Raw genomic sequence first — 22127 nt, forward strand, 5'->3', positions numbered from 1 at the left:
GGTGTGAGACCTTATTTTACATACATTCCAACACGGTTGTTCAGATGTGGATGCAGAAAGTCATTTACAAGTACCTTCATATGAATGCTAAACATGCTAAGTCCTTTACATCTAAAGACCCTGCAACGCCAGCTCTGAACTGCACCAAGCTTGTGGTACTTACCCACCTTGGTGTATCACAACTACGATGCAGTGTACGGTGTATACAACCACAACCAAAGCCCTTGTGAGTACAGGGCTTACGAACATCAGGTAGGCTGGTTCACTCTAACGACTAACTCGAAATAAAATCGCACCCAAACTTAAAATAAACTAGACGGGCATCCAACGGATGGCACGATTTCGGTCAAGATACTAACTGCAGCCTCACATATCATGGGGGTAAAGAAGGTACTTATCTCACAAACTACTTTTTAGTGTTGTATCTGCACCCTGCTTGAAACTTTACGCCATCCACGCAAGAAACCAATCACAGATCCTTATCCATGGTGGGACTCAGTGAATGAACGAACCACTTTCTAGATCTCTGCAAGAAGACCTTCCCACTGTGCTGAGGGGATCTCTAAGCATACCTCTCGAGCCACTGGGTAATTTGCACACCAAAATACCTCTGGGATTGAACGCTCCAGAAAAACTACAAGTAAGTAAGCACAGCGATGACACAGGAAAGTGTTATTAATATTTGTTTTAAAAAAATTAACAGTCGTGCACGCTGGTATCCTTTTACAGATCATTTTGTCGACACCTGAGAACACATCACAACTTTTAAATCAGGGTTAGCAACTAAAAGGTAACACAATGCTGCACTTCAGCAGAGTTATGTCGTGGAACTAAAAGGCCGCTAAAAACATGTGCAAGAGTAAAAGGGAACCCCGTTTGATCTGAGAGTGTGAAACGGCGACAGCTTTCCTTTGTGTTATTTACAGGTGGTAAATGCCACTGTCGATTGAGCGGTTCATTAGTGCTTCCAAATAGCGATCTGTTGTCAAATTCTCAGGAGTGTCAGGTCATGTTCGTCAGACATGAACACCCGTGTTTACCATGCTCGCAGCAGGCTGCTGCTCGCAGGTCAGCCTCTCCGCGAAACAGTGTAATTCATACATCGTGGTTTTAAGGCACCTTCGCGTCAGACTCCACTCCCTTGTCACTGCACACACACACTGCTGTAAATCACCATTAAGTCAAGCTTCCACCTAAGTGCTGTTAATCAGCATTAAGAAACATTTCAAGCAGGCTGCCTGCTATACCGCAATACTAAATTCTACCAACCACAGATTGTTTCGGCAAATCAACTTCTGCTGCCTAAAGTAGCTATTAACTTTTGAGAGTGTTGATGGGGCTCCAGTCGTATAAAATGCTGGCCCAGCATGCTCATTCGGTTTAAAAGACGCGGAACTGAACAGTTGTTTTCTAATGGAAGGCTACAGCACAGAAAGACCGTCTCAGGAGCTGTACTGTGAATAAAGTTGAAAGGGTTGTTGCGTCAGAGCAGAAAGGATGAAACTTCTGACTACTTACGACAAGCTGCCACTCAAGAAACAAAGAGTTCGTGCCCCCTCCCCCGACTCCTGGGCCTCGGGTTTCACACAAAGGGCCAGCGAGGGAGTGCGGCGCACTTGCCATGTTCTGTTACCGGTGATTTACTGCACGTCAGCAGGCTGCCTGACACGCTAGAAGGTGCAAGGACACCACTGCAGACCAGTAAATAAACGCACTAAAGATAAAGCTGAAAGAAAATACCGCCTGGGTCAGAGGGGAAAACCCGCCTTGCCCTGTGAAATAAATCCTCCTAGCAGGTGAGGTTTTAGGCGGGAAGCACAGGGCTACTAGAGATCAACGTGACGAAAATAAGGCTCGCTAGTTTGGGCATGTGGTCCTGCGAGTTGACACACTGCAGACACCTGTTACTACTGCCTGCGAGCTGTGTCTTTTTAGAACACCTCGACTCCCACTCAGGCGGTGAGGCTTTGGCGTTAGAGAACAGCCCGTGTGCTAACCCACAACAGAAGAAAGAAGCCAAGATCTGCGACCTTGGCGCCTCACACCCATGCTGCCGAAGTGTTGAGAACAGGGGTGCATTCGATCGTTTTTAATTACCTGGATGAGTAACCCCGTCTTTAAATCCGACTCTGCGCCCAGAGGCGTTCGACCTTCACACCGTGGCGCCTCACCGTACTGGGTAGAAAGCGCTGAGACCTCATGTGCCGAGGACACATCTTCAGATCTTTTAATCGTCCAATCCTGCCCTCCACTGCCCCCTTCCATGCGAGAAGGCACCGCAAGCCATTGTCAACATAGGGAGTGCGGCCTGTCTCAGCGCAGGAAAGATGACCCTGGAACCCTTTAACTCTTGCAAAGATAAAAGTTAGAAAGTTTTGAAAACTCGCATGGCGATGGATCTAAACGGCAAGGAAGCTTAGTCACTTTGCAAAAACACACAGACACGGGCGCCGAGGGAGCCACTCCAGGATTCTGAAAGCGTTGTGAGGCCCCGGGTCTGAGCTCGAATAGAGCACTGCACAGTATTAAACAGAGTATTCATGCACTCGACTCCACGTTACAAACTAGCCATTTGCTGCTTATGTATTAGGACTTTCCTTATGGTCTTGTTTTTAAGCTATATGTTTTTCGCACCGTACAGCTGCTCACTTTTTTCCTTTTTCTGGTGAAAAAGAAGGAGAGGAGGGCGTATCTCGCGTTGTGCAATAAGGCAAAAGTTCTGGGGGAGGGGCGCCTTGAGGTGTAGGGCGATGGTCAGTTTTCTTCCATGCCCGGAATGAGGCAGCTCAGGAACTGCTTAACAACTAGTCCGCCCTACTCCCCGACAGCACTTAAGTGACAGACAGAGGCCTTGTCTGAGGCGGACTCATGCACTGAAAGGCCTGTAAACAAAACACTCGGCGCGCAGGTGGTACACGAAAGTACGTTAGACAGTACTGTGCTTAGGGTCATGTCCCCTACCCTTGCCTGCACTCAGGGTGGTACGTGAAAGGTGCGTGTGACAGTACTGTGCGTGTAGGGTCATGTCCCTTGCCCCTGCCTGCAGTCAGGGTGGTACGTGAAAGGTACGTGAGACAGTACTGTGCTTAGGGTCATGTCCCCCACCCTTGCCTGCACTCAGGGTGGTACGTGAAAGGTGCGTGTGACAGTACTGTGCGTGTAGGGTCATGTCCCCTGCCCTGCCTGCAGTCAGGGAGGGCTGCCGAGTCTCTCAGTTTAAGGGGCACCTCCAGCGCTTGTCTCCAGCTTTCTAACTCGATCACCGGCCGCGTCTTCATCCGGCCTTTCCTTCCCCCTTCCCACTCCTAATAGTTCACAGAATACCAACACCCCTCACCGTTGCACAGAGGGACCCCTAGGAACCGGCAGAAAAGCCTCACGGAGTAACATGCGGAGAAGCGGCTACTTTTACAAACACACTCCTCTTCACGCCTCCCCGCTCAACCGGCACTTTGGAGGCACCGGCCGCACGTGAGTCAAACAAAACAAACCTCCACAAAAAGTACACCGCCCGAATAAGAATTCTCACCCCATGTCTGCCAACCTTACCCACTCAAGAAGAAAGTGCCATCCCCAAGAGATACTGTGCTCCGGGCACAAGGGAGGAAGCACAACGTGTGACACGGAAACACAATCCAGCTCTGAGCCACAACTACTACAGCAGCACTCCAGTGCCGGCACCCATCACTTCTCGGCGGCATCCCTCCCCGCCCCCACCTCCGAAGCAGCAGCGCTCTCCAGAGATGGATGGGGGTGATCAGGGCTCCCCCTCCTCCCGGCAGGGGGAGGACCCAGGCAGCAGCACACCGAGCAGCGGCAGTCTTAGTGCCTGCACGGCCCCGCTACACACGCAGGAAGGTGAAGAAGGCACCTACCCATAAACCCTGGAGCTGCACAGTCCACTCAGGTGCCTGCCGGCCGGCGCCCCCCCTCTCCGGCTTTGTCGGGATATTGCGGGGTGGGGGAGGGGAGGCTCGAGGGGGAGGGGAAGGAGGGAGGGGGGTGAACCGTTCTTTGTCTGGGAACTCCGGGGCATGTGATCCCAAATGGGCTCTCTGGTTGGCTGGGGTGGGCAGCGGGAGGGAGGGGGCTCGCACAGGCTGGCAGGCTGCCAGGGCTGTCTGGCCTGCACTTCTGCTCGAGTCCTCCCAGGCCTCCCCCTCTCATTTGGAAAAGGAGCCCTTTCGCTTTTGGCCGAGTGCAGGGAGGTTTACATGACTGCCACCCTCCTGTCACCGAAACTCCCACCCTGACAACGAAGTGGAGAGGAAGTGTGCGGGGCGATACAACTTGAGGCACGTGCACCTGAGCTGGGGCCGCAGGGGCAGCGGACTCCAGCAAACTCAAAAACCTCTTATACACAAAAAGCGATATGATGCCAGAATCGGCGACCTCGCCCCCTAGCCTTGGACATACCGGCGCGCCTTCTTGACCTCGGATGATTGAAATCTGGATGAGGATGGTCTCGCAGGCTCTTTCCCACATACGCAGAGGATTGGGTTGTTTGTACGACCCCAGAGGCGTCACGGCAGCCTCGCCTTATTGAGAGAAGCTAGGGCCCTATACTTAGTCTATCTGCAAAAGCAGGAGACCAATGTAGCACTTGTTGCGCATACTGCACCAACATGGCTCCCAAGGTCTTTCAAGTCGCGGTATTTATACAAGTCACTGTTCCACACTCGAGAATGTTGTGGAAAACGTGGTAATGCAAATCCTGTTTAGCCATTAGTGAGAACTTTACGCCAAACGTCTTCACGGCGCTAGGGTCAGGATGCAAACCAAGCAGAAGAACATGTTCCGGCACAAGCAAGTGTTAATGGCTTACTGACAGGGCCACGAATGGACACAGCCAGTGGACGAAAGAGCGGAAAAACCACGAGCACCAAAAAAGGACTCACGCCTGAGTATGATGAAACATAAAGCAGAAGATGGAGTTAGCATACTTTAAGAGGAATTAAGAAGTACCCTTTCCAGGTAAAAGGGGGATTGTCACCATGCATTAGTCTGTGGGTTATATGGAGCACCACAAAAGAGATGCAGTCCTTTCAGTGGCAGCCAGGGAAGTACAGCTGAAACAGGCTTAGCGTGGCTGATGTGCGGCGGAGTCGGCTTCAGGTGAGCTGCTGGGCTCTGAATCACCTGGAGCCACTGGGGTCGGTATTTATAAACGTAAGGACATGGTAAGGTCTGGGAAAACTGAAAACACAAGACAGCACACTGCAAGGGCTTGACCTGACAAGGTCCAATTTTTCTATGCCAATCAGTCTTACTCGGGGATCTGTGGTTTCCCCTTACCATACTCAGTCCTTCCTACATTTAGTTTGAGCCAGCAGCCATTCATGCAGCCTGGACCTGCCTCAAATTTCAGAAGAGGTGGCAGACGACACCATGCCATCCAGGCAGAGGATACATTTAGTGCTGTCAGCATACATACTGAAGCACAAGCTATACATGTGGACAGATTTAGCCAGAGGCCCAAAATATAGATCAGATATGTTGAGTGACCACACAAGACCCTGTATCACACAAGGGTCTAAGAGAATAGAATAACTGGAAAAAACAATTGTAAAAAAAAAAAAAAAAGACTCCAGTGGCGAGAACAGGGAAAAGCACTATTCAGTCAAACCCAGTTGCTTCATTTTTTATTTGATTTTAATTTATTAAGTGCAGCATTTACCCGAGGGCATCAAGGCCCTATAGTTAGGGCTAACCATCAACAATGTTGAGTCATAGAACCATCCCACCAACTAAGCCAACAACAACTATAAAGTGAAGAGCTAGGTCTTAAGTGGCTTTCTAAAGGAACAATGTTTGACAATCCCAGTCAGTGATCGGGGAGCACATTCCAAAGTTTTACTGCTGCAACTGAAAAGTCTTCGTCTCCCTATATCTTCTTCCAAACTCTAGGCATGGAGATCAATATACGATCACTTGAACAAAGGTTTCTGGATGGGGTATACCGACGGAACATGTTAAAATTCAAACTGGACTAGGATGGTAAAGCGCCTTGTGAACACTACAGATGGCCTTGAACATAATGTGTTTCCTGACAGAAAGCCAATGCAACTCACTCAAGCCAGCGGTAGCTTACAGGCTTTTGGAATATCCCGCACAGCTCTGGCTAGTGCATTCTGTACTCTCTGCAGCTTAGCTACATTGTCAGAAGCAAACTACAGGTAAAGGGAGTTACAGTAGTCTAGTCTAAACAGGACTGAGACTACTGGAACCTGTTTCCGCGCCAGCATGGAAAGAAAACAGAAATATTTCTGATAAGCCAGAAGCAAGTAGTTGCTGCCATACGATTCACCTGGCCGCTGAAAGAAAGTTAAATGTCTAGGGTAACCCCAAGGTTTTTGGTCTTCTCAATTGGAGTCGGTGGAGTGCCTAGGGGATATGGCCACCAACTGCCATTCCAGATTAAGGTTTTGTGTGCCCAAAAGCAGCACCTCAGTTTTTTCCCCATTGAGCTTAGAGTTTACATTCCATCGAAGTAGCCACAGCTGACATATTGGGAGAAATTATTTGCAGTATCACCCAGATTCCTAGGTATAGGTAGAATGATTTGAGAATCATCTGCATATTATATTGTATCCAACCTGATTGATGGGCAGAAGGTGGGATGACACATACAGATTAAAAAGTCAGACTCGAGAAGGAGCCTTGTGGCACCCCACAAGGTAAGGAAAAGACATCTGACTGGAACTGGTTTAGCAGTACTTTCCAAGTATGGTCATTAAGGAAGGAGGCCAGCAACTGATCTGTAATACCTACGTTTTAGAGGTGTTTAATCAATAACATGGGGGAGGTTATGAAAGGCCTCAAACAGGTCAAGAAGAACCAAAGCCACACCTTGACCCTCGTCTACTAGCCATCTGATGCAGTCAGTAGCAGAGACCTATGCAGTTTTGGTACCACATTTACAGTACCAAAACTGTGAAAGTTCCGGCCACCCCTGCTGCTTTGCAACTTTCATCAGGTAGTAATTCAGATGTTTCTCCAAGATCTTAGCCAGTAGTGGAAGTAGTGAACTTGGAAAATAGTTTTTACAGTCCTTGATATCTAGGTTAGGCTTCTTTAAAAAAGGCCTAATAAAAGCTTCCTTCCAATATCGTGGAAAACAACCTTCCTTACTAATTTTGTTCATCGAGGTTGTGAGAGGACCTGCTACAGTGCCCTTTATCATATGCAGAACAGATGGACCACATGATTCCAGGGGTGAACCTGATTGAGTTGAAAACATATTGTTCAATTTTATTGATGTTAACTGGTGGAAACACCATAAGTATCTTAATATCTTTGTTCTCAAGTCTCTGAGGCTTCAACAATTCTGACACCAGACTTTCTTTAGCCATTTAAGGGCTAGGAATCTTTTTGCATTAAACAGACTCCAATCCCTTCTAAATGTCAGTAATTTTACCCCTTCTAAATGTTAGTAATTTTACTTTGGAAAAAGGTGGCCACTTGATTGCAGAAAACTTGCAAACCCTCTAATTTGCCAGCTAACGGAGGGGTAGAAAGTTGCTGCACCAAGTTAAAGAGCTCTATATATGATACAGTAGCTTCTATCTTCTGAGAACAATTCAACAACAGTCAGCACTTTTTTGTGATCTATCAAAGCCACAACAGCAGTGTCTTTACAAGAAAAAGAAAAATTACACATTTGCTATCTGGTGAGAAAGCACAATAAGAAAGCTGCATTAGAAAAATAAAAGGTCTAGTCGAGTATAGACAGTAAACCAGAGATAAATGCAGGCTTCATAAGCCAAGCTGAAATGTTCCATATGGGTGGACTGTAAAGCAGAAGAATCTGATAGTCTACCATACACTAATAAGACGCCTCAGAACAAAAAAAGGCATATATTGAACGCAAAGTGGCCCACGGCAGCTGAACCAGCGCACTCAACTATCGGTGCAGCCAAGGAGGGATAGACCGATATCCCCAATTAACGTATAGTAATGAAAATTACTGTACGTTATAAAATAAATAGAAATTCACAAAAAAAAACCAAAGGTTACAGGGATGTAATAGTTAGGCTCACATTGTGGTAATTAGCAGTGCGTGGTGAGGGTGCGAGTTATAGTTACTTGAAATAACTCAAACTATAACTGGTGAATTTCTAAAGTTTGGTATGTTTAAAATCTGAGCCTAATGATAACGTCCCTGTAACGTTGTAGTGTAGCCATTCTTAATGTTGCTTTTTGCGCGTTTGCTTAACGTATAAGGCCTCTGTGCACTCTGCCCTAGATGCATTTTATTTAGCCTCGCATTGTTTTTTTACAATAACCAGTTTCACGGTCTTGTTTTATTTCCTTCTATGACACTGTTTAGCTTACTTCAGCACTGTGTTCTCAAACAATACATTCTTGCTCGCTCTGTGCTTCAGTCAAGGATACAGTCTGGTACATTGCAGATAGACGTGGTAGAAGTTTAGTCTTTATGGTTCGTAGAAAGTACACATCCTTACGTAGGGACGTTTCTTAGAACACCGGCGTGTTAGTTATAAAAACACTTTCTAGTCCTGATACACGTAAGAGGGAGATTCCGACCAGGAACCCACAACTAGATGCTGACTGCCCTGTTGCAGATGCTGATCCAGATCACAGGCCTTTGCTCAGGTATGAGGGTTGATGTCCTCCCGGGGGAACCAGAAAGGCAGGCTTAGAGCTTCACATGCTGTGCTCAAAATATAACTTAGAGAGAACATAATTTAGTTGCAATATGATAGCCTTATTCTTATGTTTCACTCTCCTCGTTACTATTTCAATCCTACTGTGTTGTAAGGTTCTGGTTATTGCGGCTCACGCCTTGTTATCTAAAATGCAGTTGTTTTTATTAAACCAATCTTTAAAACTCAAACTGCCTTTGTCATTTATATAGGAGACTGCACTTTGTACGAGAGAACTGGTTGTGACCTGAGTGACCACGACTTCCCTGGGAAGCACTAAGATGTCATGCGCTCAGCTGCCCAATTGTCTCTTCCCTTTGGGAGAGATAAGGCACTGCTAGTTAGCTAGAGTATAACCCGGATTTGGGGTGACAAGGGTCCTTCACCGTGGGTCAGACTTAGTCCCCCACACTGCGAACGATCCTGCCGCCCAAAAATCCAGTAGTCTCATTAGGATAATGAGAGCCTACGCGACAACGTGACTGCCACGTTTTATGTTCTTTTGGGATTATGAGAATGATGAAAAATTATTTTATGTCATGTCTCAATCTTATGCCCAAAAAAAAAGTGCCTGTCAAATTAATATATTAGCAAGACCTCAAATTATCGATAAATCAGTCTGTTGTGTGCATTACTTATTCATCAGCTTTGCCTCTGGCTCACTGCTTTTTCATGTTTCCACAAAAAAGCTCCCCCCATTCATTTTTACTTGTCAGTCTGGCATTGTCCATATGCCAAACCTGTGGCATATCCACAAAAGGGACACATTTGTTGAGATAACTGCCTGGAATACATGGAGAAACCCAGTGAACAAGCTGTGGTGCATATCTCTTTGATACATTTGAGGGTTTAGTCCACCTGCTCAACAAAGACATGTGGGTCATCAAAGGGAATATCTATCAAGTATGTTTGAACTTCCCCTGAGAAACCTGTGGACCTTATACAAGAGTGACAGAGAAGCATCACACTCATGTCAATCGCCTGACCCAAGCAGGTCGTATCCAAGCCAGACAACAAATTTATCAGCATCCCTGTAGTACTGAACAGTTTGGGCTAAAGACAGTAAGTCATCAGGGCCAGCTGATAAGACCATGTCCCATAGAGCATGGGTGGAGCACCTACGAAAGCAGAGGCAACTGGCATTTACTAATGGAGAGCTAAACTGTCAGAGGAAAACATGCACTTGCCGAACTCCTCTATGCACTTGGATTCGCTGTCCGGAGGGGTTGAAGGAAAGGCGTCATAGAGTTGACTTTGCTGGTGGGCACCTGCATCACCAAGCTCTATGGAGTTGGATGTTGCGTAAGAAAGCCAGGGTCACCTGTGATGATGAGCAACTTGTCTATTGAGCAGAGGGCCAGAACAGGGTTTTGCCCAAGTGCCCTAAAGTGTAGCCGTAAGAGCCTCATTAAATGGCAGAAGAGGTTCAGTAGGCGCCTAGCTAGACAGAAGGGTCTCATTAAGAATGTTAGTTTTGACCTCCATAGTTGGGAGCTGTAGGTCAAGGGCCTCTGCAGCTCTTCTGAGCATTGCAGCAAATTATGCACTCTCCGTGCATGGACCAGGAAGATAAACTAATCTAATGCCTGGGAAGAGTCTGGACCAATGGCATTCGGTAGCTCTTCATACCAACTTTCCTCATTATGTAGTGGGACAACTTCACCTCTGTAACTATCAATTGTCTGGTCTGAATCTCAGATTTGTTTAATTTACTCTTTTTGTGTGACTGCTTGGTAATGGCAGTGTGTCAGAAGGATTGCCAGCTGCTACAAGATGCAATCTTGGCTGATACTAGTACAGAATCAGAAAGCATTATAGGTTGTGGATCCTTTTCTGCCTGTGATGCCAAAAGGACCAGTGCAGATTATGGTGCTGGAAACTAAGTAGGCATTGAAGCCAGTGCAGAACCCAAAGAGGGTTCAAATCTGTGCAACACAGCTAAAAAACATTGACAACGCCAATAGATCTCACTTAGGCAAGACTTAATGCCTTTGCCAATGGTTGTTGTATATAGGACACAATCTGTGTATTAGAACATTTCCTTTACAAAAGCAACATGTGACTGAATATTAGCCTTTAGTCATTGTGCTAACGGGAGTCGCAGTACATTTGGTACTCATCTTTGTACCACTCTTCTGGTGAGCATGCCTTGAGTGTACTATTACAGATTGCACTGGACAGTCCAACCACTGCAGTTCTAGGGTTCAGATTCATGAGGCGCTACAGATGGAGAACAGTTTTATCAATAAGGCTTGTTCCAGTTCTCAGGACTAGTCCAGGTTTGTGCAATGTCCTGCAAGACTTGCTGCTTTTTACAAAAGTATCATCACTTCAATCAACTCAGGCAACACAAGATGCTCCATAAAGCAGCTACATTGCAGGGTCTCTTCATGATAGGCTGTGAAACGTCTTAACAATGGAACAAAGAAGGACTGGATCACACAATGGAACAAGGAAGGACTGGATCCCAGAATGGACTGCCTGTATTAAGTTCTTATCCTTTGGGATCACATCTAGTGCCAGAAATGAACAAGGCATTGAGAGGGGAATGTGAAGTAACACAGGTGTACCTGTGGTCCCAAGTTCTCCTATTTTGTGGTATGAAATGCAACAGAGATGGTCTTCATTTCTGGAGGGTACTTTATCTGGACTTATGTGGCCATGTTCGGAATATACAAGCTAAGTCGAATTGAGAGGGAAAAAGCAGTTTCTTCCGAGTTAAACAATTTTTTCGAACGGTTCCACATATATTCCATAACATAAAGAACCCCTTCGAATGAACGACTATTTTAGCTTTCACCGCTGTATTTCTTGCAACAACACTGTGAACAGGGAACTATTATTAGGGTAGACTTCAAGAACCTGCTCAAGTGAAAGCTTACACACATAGGTATTCCGTGAGGGCTAATAATACTTCTGCACAGCATCTGCACCCTGTATGTCAAAACCTCTAAACAATTGGTGCTAGGGGGTTGACCTAGAAATTTGCCAGGAGTGAGATGGACCTGCACAAGTAGACCACGTTATGACATGGGACATCTCTTGGAAGGTTGTCCCGAAAGACTAAAGTGCCAAGACAGGTCCTCCGCAGGGGAGCGGACTGGTTCCTAATTTTGGGCCCCATGGTTTGTTCCAGGGTCTATGCTATGTACTGCTAGGGAGGCCATCTAAATGGACGGCTGTGTGCACGCTAAACATTTTTGCATAACTGTTCAGTAAGAAAGATGTCATGGATTACATTTGCACTGTGAAATATGCCATGCACGGCGTTTGATTATGATGCATATATAATTGTAAAATTGATACTGCTGTTGTGAACAAATACAAATGTTTTCTCATGCCACATGGCTAAGGGGTCCAGTTAAGTTACTGCTTGGTTCTTCCTCTTAGGGTCCCTTCCCATGTTAGTAGGGCAGACTCCGAGAATCGCCTCGAGTTGTGAGACTGGCAACCTCATAACAAAAATGAACACCGCGCACACAACATTTAAATACGATTTTACTCGTGGAAGAGTCTATTTTAACGATGCTATTCAAACATTGCGTATACGGTGCTACTGCATGAGCTGCTGGGATTTAAGCTCTTGACTGTTCATAAAACTAAGGGGCACTCCACAGCAACCATGCTGTGCTCCAGCATCATGGATGCTGTAAACGAACGTGCAGATAGATAATCTGCTTGGCAGAGACTGTTTCCAAAAATAGAGGTGCTGCCTGAAGCTCCCTGCACACAGGGCTTGTTGCTAGGGAGATGTCAGCCAAGGAGGGAGCGAGGGCTCCCTGACGTCAGGCTTGCGTAGTCGAGCTCGGTGATTCCCCAGCAGACAGTGGAACTGAGACACTAATCCCACGGTGGTTCTACGCGCGAACACAGGAAGAGCTGGAAGTAAACCCTGGGAAAGAGCGCACGCCGCCAGGCTCCGGTCTCGCTCGGACAGGGCATGCCCACGCTGTGCACAACGCCTGCACCCCCGCATGCACATCTGGGACCAATACGACGTCACCACCTTCTGACCGACCGCTGTACCCGGCCCATTCGGACCTCTCACTGTCTGCATCAGTTCGCTTCCTGCAAACTCGTCTTGCTTTCAGTTTCACTTCCTCTGCGTTTTCTACAAGGGTTTTCCCTCCACCACAGTTTGTTTCTGGTCTCTCGTTTCTTCAACCAGGAATTTCTCGTCTACCGTTATACCTCGGATTTCCCCAGCCTCGTCCCGTTTTCGGTATTTCCAATTATTAACTCCTAAATAGTGAATCAAACTTTCAGCACACCACCTTTGCTTCTTTTCCCTAGAAAATAAAAAAAATAGCTGCACTGAACATGTTTTTGCCATGGTATGGCATGGCATGCCTGCCTTTATTGCATCCAATTTACCTGTTGGTATACGTTTTACAGCTCTTTTCACTACCGTCTTTTTTTAGGGTACAGTGAAAGAACACAGCCCAGCAAACAATTCCCTACTGTTTGCACTCGAATAAGTAAGTACACCTCTTATGAGTACACCTCATGTTTTTTGGAAACGTGGCAACAGAGGCGGGGAGAGCGGGGCACCCCTGGGATGTGACCCACCGGCACCTGCTTCCCGTGTAAAGTGCAGCGCGGGCCGGGGGCTCCCTCTACCATTGACACGGAGTGGAATGTAATCTTTTCCATACGTCCGTTACAAAGCAACACCTTTACCACAAGTAAGTACCATCCGTGGTACTTAACCACACAGGTAAGTTATTATTATTTTAGTAACGGGAGATTTTAGGTTTCAGGGGAGGTCAGAGGTAAGGTATTTATAGGGGTTGAGGAGCAGTAAGGCGTAAAGAGAGGTAACACCTCAAAAAAGGGAGGGTTGGGAGGTACACTCCAAAAACAAATATTATATATATATATATATATATATATATATATATATATATATATATATATATATATACACATATATATATATATATATATATATACACATATATATATATATATACACATATATATATATATATACACATATATATATATATAGTTATACATACAATACATATATTACCTACTTGCGGTCGCCAGTAAGTAGTTTTAGTTGGGACCTTGTTTCCACAGGAAAAACATTTTTTTTTCTGTTAATAACTTAGGCGCAGTTTGACAAATCTTGACAAAATTTTCAAAACCAGTGTACTAGTCAACTCAGCTGCCACCTGAACATTTTTGGGGTGCTTCCTCAAACAGGAGCCGAGAAAAAGGAGGGGGTCCCAAAACACATTTTCCCCACGCAATTTCCCATAGGGATTTTAAACATAACTATAGCCGAACTGCTGATAAGAATTACACCAAATTGGCAGAAAGCTAGATCTTGGCACTGAAAGATCTCTCTTTTTAAAAAAAAAATTTGTGTAAATCTTTTCAGTAGTTTTGGAGTTATTAAAGAAAAAGTATTTATGTATATCTAGAGATGCGGATCCACCGTGCCTGGCTAGCTATAACCTGAGAGAAAAGTTGTGGCTGCCACTTGGTGAATCATAACATGGTTCCCAGCAGGAAAAATAAAAGTGAAAACTGATAGACGGGGTCAGGGTAGAGGTGCCCTGACCCCAAGGATCAGGGACTGATCGAAGTGTCTCAGAGGGACCCCCTCATGGTCAAGAAATTGACCAAGAATGTTTTTTTTGGGTTGCACAGGATTCGCAGATCCTCCACAGCACTCAGCGCAGCCCCAGTGTGAATCCACGAAGGACCCGTAGATCCAGAGCCCAGTCAAAAAAACAATACACCCATTCACACTCACACACCCACTCACAGACCTACAAAACCACCACAATACCCAGTGGCAGATCCACTCAGCGACTCACCCACCCCCCCTCACACACCCATGCATCCACTCCCAACCATACACAAACAAAACTACTCACAAAAACACTCACTGCCCCACACAGCCACTCACACAACCACTCTCGCACACACACCCACTCACAGACCCACAAAACCACTCACACACCTACTTATAGACCCAGTCAGACGCACTGACACACCTACACAATGACACATACCCAGTCACATACCCACACAGCCTCTCACACAATCACTCACAGACCCGCAGCACAGGTTTGGCTGCATGTGGGTTGTCGGGCACAGGCCCAGCGGCCAGCCCCCGGCACGTGCTGCCTTCGGTGGCAGTTGGATTAGTGTATGGTAATTAAATATTACTTTACGTTAAAAAAAACCACTAGAAATTCACTGAACAATCCAGGAAATAGGTTACTGATGTGTTGTTAGGAAATAGATTTAAAAATAACTTTAGAAATTCACCTAAAAACAAAGGTTACAGGGATGTTATACTTAGGTTCAGATTTTACACACACAAAACCATAGAAATTCAACAATTATAGTTATACTTATTGTAGGAAAATGCCATTGTTGGCATGGTCACCCCCCACTTTTTGCCAAGTGCTGATGCCAGCTTTGATTGGAAGTGTGCTGGGACCCTGCTAACCAGGCCCCAACACCAGTGTTCTTTCCCTAAAACTGTACCTTTGTTTCCACAATTGGCACAGCCCTGGCACACAGTTGAGTCCCTTTGTAAAAGGTAGCCCTGGTACCAAGGGCCCTGTGGCCAGGGAAGGTCCCTAAGGGCTGCAGCATGTATTATGCCACCCTCAGAGACCCCTCACTCAGTGCATGCACACTGCTTTGCATCTTGTGTGTGCTGGTGGGGAGAAAAGACAAAGTCGTCATGGCACTCCCCTCAGAGTGCCATGCCCACAAACCACTGCTTGTGGCATAGGTAAGTCACCCCTCTAGCAGGCCTTACAGCCCTAAGGCAGGGTGCACTATACCACAGGTGAGGGCATAGGCTGCCTGAGCACTGTGCCCCTACAGTGTCTAAGTCAGTTCTTAGACATTGTAAGTGCAGCGTAGCCATAAGAGTATATGGTCTGGGAGTCTGTCATGCACAAACTCCACAGCACCATAATGGCTACACTGAATACTGGGAAATTTGATATCAAACTTCTCAGCACAATAAACCCACACTGATGCCAGTGTGTGATTTATTGAAAAATGCACACAGAGGGCATCTTAGAGATGCCCCCTGTTCGTTAGCACAACTGCTAGTGCAAGGCTGACTAGTCTGTGCCAGCCTGCCACTTCCAGATGAGTTTCTGACCACATGGGGTGAGTGCCTTTGTGCACTCTGTGGTCAAACATAAAGCCTGTCCTGGGTGGAGGTGCTTCACACATCCGCCCTGCAGGCACTATAACACCTGCCAGTGAGCCTCAAAGGCTCAAGCCTGGTGTTACAATGCCCTCAGGCCCGACCCCCAGACGAGCCCCCACTTTCTGGCGGCAAGTCCGGAGGGATAATGAGAAAAACAAGGAGGAGTCACCCCCTCAGCCAGGTCCACTCCTAAGTTGACCAGGGCTGAAGTGACCCCCTCCTTGAAAAATCCTCCATCTTGCTTTGGAGGATTAGGACCAATAGGAATAGGGATGTGCTCCCCTCCCCAGAGGGAGTGGGCACAAGGAGGGTGTAGCCACCCTCAGGGACAGTAGCCATTGGCTACTGCCATCTAACCCTAACACACCCCTAAATTTACTATTTAGGGTTGACTCTGAACCCAGCTTTTCAGATTCCTGATGACCTCACAAGAAGAGGAAGAAGGACTGCTGAGCTGAAAACCCTGTAGAGAAGAAAAGGAGACAACAACTGACTTGGCCCCAGCCGTATCGGCCTGTCTCCTGTTTCAAAGACCCTGCAACCGAGAAGCGACACGTTCTGCAGGACCAGCAACCCCTGAAAAGTCTCCAGGGACTGCCTGCATCACCGAGGACCAACAACTCCCGTGGGCAGCAGCTCTGCCCAACAACAAGACGACATCCATCTTTAAAGGGACTCCCACTTCACTCCAGAAGCATGAGTCCCCAACACTGCACCTGACGCCCCCGGCCCGTATTCAGAGAGGACCCCCAGGTGACTCCGACGACGTGTCCACCCTGACCTCCCTGCACCCCCATGACGAATCCTGCAGAGGGAATCCCGAGGACCCCCCTGCCCGCGACTGCCCGGGACAAAGATATCCGACGCCTGGAAGAAGCAGTGCACCCGCAGCCGCCAGGTCCGAGAGAAACCGACCACTGGTGCAGCAACGACCAGAAGGCGGTCCTCGCCCTTGCCCAGTCGGTGGCTTGCCCAAGGGGCCCCCTGTGCACTGCCTATAGCACCGCAGTGACCCCCGGGTCCCTCCACAGAGTTCAATTGAGAACCAGACGCCCTGTTGGCACACTGCACCCGGCCGCCCTGTGCCGCTGAGGGTGTGGTTTTTGTGCCTACTTGGGGCCCCTCCAGTACTCCTTCAAACCCCCTTGGTCTGCCCTCTGAGTACGCGGGTACTAACCTGCCAGCAGACTGGGAACGGAGTACCCACTATCTCCATAGACACCCATGCTATTTTGGCTCCTGTTTGACCTCTGCACCTGACCGGCCCTGTGTTGCTGAGTGTTTGAGGTTGCCTTGAACCCCCAACGCTGGACTACCTATACTCAGGAGATTGAACCCGTAAGTGTGGTACTTATCTCTCAAACTGTACTGTACTTACCTGCCCCAGGAACTGTTGAAAATTGCAGTGTGTCCAGTTTAAAAAAAAAGCTTTTTGCCATTTTAATGAAAACTGTGTACAATCTTGAATCTATTCAAAGTCTCAACTTTTACTATGCAAAGTACCTTTAATTTAATGTACTTACCTGCTAAATGAATCTTGTTGTTTTAAAAATAAATTATCAAAATAATACTTTTCTATATAAAAACCTATTACCCTGGAGTTAAGTCACTGAGTGTGTATTTTCACTTATTGCTTGTGTGTGTACAACAAATGCTTAACACTACCCTCTAATAAGCCTAACTGCTCGACCACACTACCACAAATAGTATTATCTATTATTGCCTCTGTCAAGCCTCTTGGGGAACCCCTGGACTCTGTGCACACTATGGACCAGATGTAGCAAAGCGCTTGCGACTCGCAAACGGCGAAAAACGCCGTTTGCGAGTTGCAAAAGCCTCACCGGAATGCAGAAATGCATTTTGCGAGTCGGATCCGACTCGCAAATAGGAAGGGGTGTTACCTTCCTATTTGCGACTCGCAATGCTATGCAATTCCATTTGCGACCGCAAAAGCAGTCGCAAATGGAATCGCAGTTACCATCCACTTGAAGTGGATGGTAACCCAGTCGCAAACGGGAAGGGGTCCCATCCCGATGGGACCCCTTCCCCTTTGTGACTGGACATAAAAATATTTTTTCAGAGCAGACAGTGGTCCAAGGGACCACTACCTGCCCTGAAAAAATCCGAAACAAAAGGTTTCGTTTTTTTTTTTCTAAGTGCAGCTCGTTTTCCTTTAAGGAAAACGGGCTACACTTTGAAAAAAAAAAAACTGCTTTATTTAAAAGCAGTCATGGACATGGTGGTCTGCTGTCTCCAGCAGGCCACCATCCCCGTGAGTGCCCTGAATCGCCATGGGGTCACAAATTGCGACCCACCTCATTAATATTAATGAGGTGGGTCTTTGCGACCCCATAGCGACTTGCAGAAGGTGTCTGAGACACCTTTCTGCATTCCAAATTGCGAGTTGCAATTTGCGAGTCGCTGGGACTCGCAAATTGCAACTCGCAATTTGGTTTCTTGCTACATCTGGCCCTATATCTCATTTTGATATAGTATATACAGAGCCAGCTTCCTACACTTAAATAATGGAACACTATAGTCCTACATTCCTTTCAAAATCAAAAGTCCAGAATCTGTATGATGTGATAAGAAGTTTTTTTTTTCTTCTTTTTACTTCGTCTTGAGACATTCAATACAGTTGGTCCAGTACTGTTAAATTACAGATGAGTCAACACTGAATCATCTGTAATTTGGCATTACCAGACCAACTGTATTGAATATTTGACTGTATCAAGCGAGAGTAAAGAAACAACTTATCACTCCATACGAATTCTAGACTTTTGATTTTGACTGAAGAAGGACTACATATCTGCTGCAGTTGTATTCACAAAGATGCCATCTTACAAATGGACTTGCTTAGAAGGACAGCGAGTTCTCCATTATTTATTTTTTGATGAAGTTTGAGCTAGGTCACAGTTTTTCCAGGATCTTGCTGAGACACATTGTAGCAACAGATGTGATAATAGTGTCTGAGCACCTATCTACAATAGGACTATGCTTTTAAATGGGGGGGGGGGGGGGGTTGGCAACATTAACATTACAGTTGCCTTTTTTGTGTATGAATAGTTAAACTTATCTTGAGTTCTGTAAGAGTACTGTGTGACAGGTGAAAAAACGTAATTCCTAGTACAAAGCACCCCTCAACAGGGATAGAAATATCACATCTAAGTTTTACAGATAGCCCAAAGTACACATTTGTAGCACCATCAAGGAAGTACCAAGCCCCAGAAGAGTACATAACAGTGATTGTTTTTTTCCTGGAGTAGGTGGTAAAACAACAAGCTTCTGCAAAAACATCACTCTGGGTCAGCTAAGGAATAGTGAATACTTATCAAAAGCCCTGTTGCAAGTGAAATTGGTTATTGGTTATCACCATTCTAATACACCATGATAGGTACTGAAGGATCACCTGAACCCTCCACTAGCAAACCAATGAATTCTCAAGGATTTTGCCACAAACTATCCAGATGTGTTTTCCTTGAGAGGAACTGCTGGTGATCAGGTGTCATTTTCTGACAGTAATTGTTCCTAAGTGGAAAAACATTATTACCCATCTCAAAACAACTGAAAATTAATTAGGATTAATCATTTGAAGAGCTCAGAGTACCATCATCAAGCTAATAGCCTGGTAGAATGGTACAATTGAGCCATGAAGTAGATGTCAAGAAAGACGGTGAGTCCTCGAGTTAGAGGCTCTAATAAAGAAGTCAAATTTGTACTGTTTAATTTTTAAAACATCCCTCAGTTCTTCAGAGGAATCAGACTTTATCAAATGCAATGCTTCCCAGATATCAACTCAAACTATTGTAGATGTAAAACTAGACTGACGTTCTTGTCTCTGATCTTACAACGTTCACCTGACCCGCATCTGTATGCCAGAATCTTAGAGATGCAATGCTTGTGACTCTTATGTTTCTCATCTATGGTGTATTCTTCATGTTCGTTAAAATGGACCAAATGTTACTCTACCTTTTTGTTTTCCAGTCCCTAGTCTCCTATTCTTGTCATGTTTCTGCAATTCGTGAGGCTGGTGTCCTTGTGTCTGATCTTTCCAAGTAATTTTGTAAGAGAGTTTGTATTTCTCTTTGGCCTCCATGTAGATGCCTCCATATTCCCTTGTTTCACCTAGCCCATCAGTAACATCAATTCAGGGGGTCCTGTTTCCCAAAGCTCCATGTTTCATGTCCTTTGAGAGCGCCCACCGTTCTACTTCAATGGGAAGAGCAATCCCAGGAGGCACCAAACCCCACTGGAGTGCTTGTTAAGCCTACAAGACAAACTACAAACAATAAGACACTGGTACAGTAACATATAAACCACCAAAAGGCAAAAAGGGAATCATCATATATTTGGGATCCCGAATGTGAGGATTCCATCTTCGGGATAAAATATTTATTCTTCCACCAAACACGGACTACAAACTCCTGGCTCATTCATAAAGAAAGTATACTGTAATACCAGTACTCAGTTGAGTCGCTTATCAAATGTTCTAGCTCGAACAAAAGTAAAAAAATTCAGGAATTAAAACCCTCTGCAATGCCATAATCACATATTGTGTGTTTTATAAATTACAAATAACAAAAGCAACAATGTATTAAAAAAATATGATGAGACTAAGAGCTCAGAACTCATCTGTCAGATAGCCACATGATCTAAAGCTAGCAAAGACATATTTCTTCAGAGGAATCACAGGCTATGGTATGAAATCATCACCAATACATTTCAAATGCAAGCTCAACACACAAATCTGAGGCTTTATGGAAAAGTCACATTCGATTTTTTCAGTGTCAGGTTACATTCAACTGGTAGAATACAGCAATGAGAGTGGGGCTATAGTGTAACTGCAGCAACGACTCAAACAAATAATTCAGGTATGAAGGGTAGCTACCAAAAAGCAAGGGAAACAAATCTTGAAGGCAAGCACTAATGGGACATTGAGGAGAGCATAGTGTTCACACGCTGGATTTTTCCATTGGTGGAAGTATCAATTAGATTTTGTACAGATTTCAGACATCAGAATCAAAGCTCTACTACCATTATGTGTGTGGTGTATGGAATAGAATAAAAGAAAGCGATTAGGGCAAGCCTAATACATTAGCACTCTAGACTTGAAAATAGTGTACTGGGAGCTACTGCTTTGAAGGCAGATCATCACTAAATCACCATCGCTATTACTCATGTGTATTGCTACATGCACTACGTGCAAGGTGAACAGTGGTGCAGGGTATGGACCATTGGCCTCTGCTTCCATTTTACATTGGTTCACGACTCCATTTTGTCGAGTCTTGTTCTGTGCGTAAAGCACTGTTCTGTGTATTTCCACAAGCTTCGGCAAGCTGCAGGGTGGGGTGTTTTTTTGCTCAACTTCGCTCCATCTGCCTGATACGAAGGACGCTATTTACATTCCACGAGCTATCAGTTAGGACAACAGGGGGGATGCGCCGGTACTCAAGGAGGAATGCAAGCTTCACCTTGGAGCCCTGTTCTGGGAACCTGGCCCGTTCTGAGGAGATGTCTCGAAGGGTGAACAAGGCACCGCCGACTGCACAATTTGTAAAGGAGGGGGGCTTTTTCTAGAAAAGACTCCTGGGCGTTGGTAAATATTGTAAAGGTCAGGAGCCTTGATGGACTGGGTTAGGAACTCTCTTCTGGGTTGGACGCAACGCCAGGAGGACTGATTGTCCCGAAGGAGACTCCCTGTGCCAGTCGATTTGGGTTCCCCGGCTCTGTGTGCGGCGGAGGGATGCAGAATCTCTTTTCGGTGAAGCCTTTCAATTTATAAGCATTGAAGCATATTGTGTGCGTGTGTAATATGCACTTATTCTTGCAGTTATTTTTGTGTTATTTTTTCATGATATCACAGAGTGTTTATATTCTCACAGTTATTCTCATGATATATTAGTGTGGTCAGTTTTGCTATATGAGAACTTGTCCCATAAATAAACCTGATTATTCTACTTACTAAGGTGTGCAAGAGTGATTGTTTCACATTGTGCTCTAAACTATCCTGAAGTGCATAGTTCTGTTATTCTGAAAGGTGAAGCAACACATCATGGGTCATTACAATTCAAAGCTGGTTCTCCTGCACTACACTAAGCCTCAGGGACTTGTAGACAGTGGCAGAGCCAACCAGGCCTGAGCCTGAACAGCCAAACAAGCATTGGCAAAACCAATAAGTCTTGTCTATGAGATGTATTGGCAATCTTTTGTAGCCATGCTCTATGGCACTGCGGCTAATGTTCAGCATGGTAATAACTAATAAATAA

The 22127-nt window shown here is 45.7% G+C and overlaps 1 protein-coding gene across 6 annotated transcripts in view; it reads right to left on the minus strand.

Moving 5' to 3' along the window:
• DNMT3A (DNA methyltransferase 3 alpha) overlaps positions 1-22127 on the minus strand; it is a 1562966-nt gene that overhangs the window by 669776 nt on the left and 871063 nt on the right. The window contains exon 1 of one of the 6 annotated variants that reach the window (XM_069233642.1): positions 3876-3960. The exons of 2 other annotated variants lie outside the window; for them this stretch is intronic. The gene's annotated coding sequence lies outside the window, so the exon portion shown is untranslated. Of the gene's footprint in view, positions 1-1518; positions 1541-2097; positions 2210-3549; positions 3775-3875; positions 3961-22127 lie in introns of those variants that run through there. 3 more of the 6 variants (XM_069233639.1, XM_069233641.1, XM_069233640.1) reach the window with 3 other exon arrangements.

Source organism: Pleurodeles waltl, chromosome 5, assembly GCF_031143425.1.
Source record: "Pleurodeles waltl isolate 20211129_DDA chromosome 5, aPleWal1.hap1.20221129, whole genome shotgun sequence".
NCBI lineage: Eukaryota > Metazoa > Chordata > Amphibia > Caudata > Salamandridae > Pleurodeles > Pleurodeles waltl.